The sequence below is a fragment of the Octodon degus genome, unplaced genomic scaffold (genome assembly GCF_000260255.1).
Source record: "Octodon degus isolate 3935 unplaced genomic scaffold, OctDeg1.0 scaffold00009, whole genome shotgun sequence".
In the NCBI taxonomy this organism is placed as follows: Eukaryota; Metazoa; Chordata; class Mammalia; order Rodentia; family Octodontidae; genus Octodon; species Octodon degus.
Window position 1 is genome coordinate 19,645,054 of NW_004524585.1, and position 2,074 is coordinate 19,647,127.

The window sequence follows — 2,074 nt, forward strand, 5'->3', positions numbered from 1 at the left end:
GGATTGATCTCAGGACCCTGCGCTTGCCAGGCAAGCACTTATTCTACTGAGCTATCTCCCCAGGCACACTACCCTTCTGTTTTTTTAAGTGAATTTACTTTATATTTTATTGATAGAGTGAATACAGGGCCTCAAGAATGCTAAACTTTGACCTACTAAAAACACAGACTTCTAGATTCAGAATTACTTTGATTTCTATTTTGGACAATTCATTCCTTTGGTTTTGAGACAAAATTTTGCATTGTAGTCCAGGCCTAAGTAGAACTGACAGTCCTTCTGCCTGAGCCTCTACAGAGTTTGAGGTACAGGCTTGAACGTACTAGACTTGGCAGTATGGCTGTCATGTGGCAATACCACTACTTTTTGGTCTATTGTTTTTTACTTTGCGCTATTGCTAAATTAATTTTGTTCTAATAGTTTTTATTGGATCTTCTGATTTTTCTATCTATAAGATCATTATTACCTGAAATCACAAACAATTCTTTCTTTCTTTCTTTCTTTCTTTCTTTCTTTCTTTCTTTCTTTCTTTCTTTCTTTCTTTCTTTATTTTTAGAGAAGGGTCTACAGGGTGTTCAGGGTCTCACTACCAGAATAGACTCATAGTGATCTGCCTGTTTACAGCTTCCCAAGAGCTGGCATTACAGGTGCGTGCCCCCACGCCCAGTCTCAGTGGGTCTCAGCGCTTCATGGCGGCAGGGCAAGCACAAAATAACTTCTCTCCATTTTGGATAACAATTTTTTTTCTCTTGCCAATTGCTATACAAAGCAATTGAATAATAGTAATATTAGTGGAGATTCTTGCACTGTGCTAGGTCTAGAAGCCAAAACCTTTCAGAAAAAGCGGAGAGAAGCAGACCCACATTATGTGCAGCCAACCTTATTTGAAAAGCTAATTGTATTGAAAAAAATATTTTTGGAATAAATAATTATGCTGGGAGAAAGGATTATACACAAGATGTGGAAAAGTGATACTGGACTCATCAGTTATAAAACCAACATAAAATGGTTTACAATCTGGAATACAATCTCCACCGTAAGACTACAAACTATGACAGGATTAAAACGAAACAGATGAGAACTACATCAGGACATTGGAATGAGCAAAATCTTCATTTGGAAAAGAGCACCAAAGCACAAGAAAAAAACAAACACACACAGACAAATGGGATTATAGCTCACAAAAGCCTCTGCACAACGAAGGAGTGAGGACACAGCTTGTGCAATGGAAACTAATATATGCAGAGTATGAGTTGGATGATTACTGTTAACCTTCTAAAAATTATTCTTCCTGCTAAATCTCTTTCTTATACTTAAGCTTTCAGCTATACTATTTTAATTCTCTTTAATTTCTGTGATTTTGGGTTCAACTCTAAAAACTCCCCTCCTCAAATATATCCTTAGATCATTTAGTTTTGAGACAGTGTCTTGCTAAATTGCTAAAATGCTTCGGCTGGCTCAATCTCGCAATCTTCTTGCTTCTATGTCCATGTGTGCCGGGAATACATGTGTGTGCCACCGGATTTGCCATGCCCTGCGTGTTTTTAAAAAATTTGAAATTAGTTTGTAGTGTAAGTTTTCCCATTTACGTAATAAAAATTATATAATTTTCTAATAATTTGACTGTACAAATGTACTTTTTGATATCTCAACTAAACCGGTTTATTCAAAGTTCTCTCTGGAAAACTTTAATAATTTTGAAGGGCTGCCCAAATAGCTCAGGGCCGGAGGTTTGATCCCCCAACCTGCAGTGCCGGCCCGCTCCTGGGGCACACTGAGATGATAATTGAGACTGGGCGTGGTGGCGCATGCCTGTAATGCCAGCTGCTTACAGCTTTTTGCAGGGAGGCTGTAAACAGGCGGATCACTACGAGTCCGATCTAGTAGTGAGACACTGAACGTCCTGTAGACCCTTCCCTAAAATACAAAAGAAAATTTATAATAATAATAATAATAATAATAATAATAATTTTGAGTAAAAAGTGTGTATTTTTTGACTATTTAATAGCACAATAGTATGCTAAGCTATTTGCCTGCATCATCTGTATTATTGAATTATTCTACTATTAATAAATAC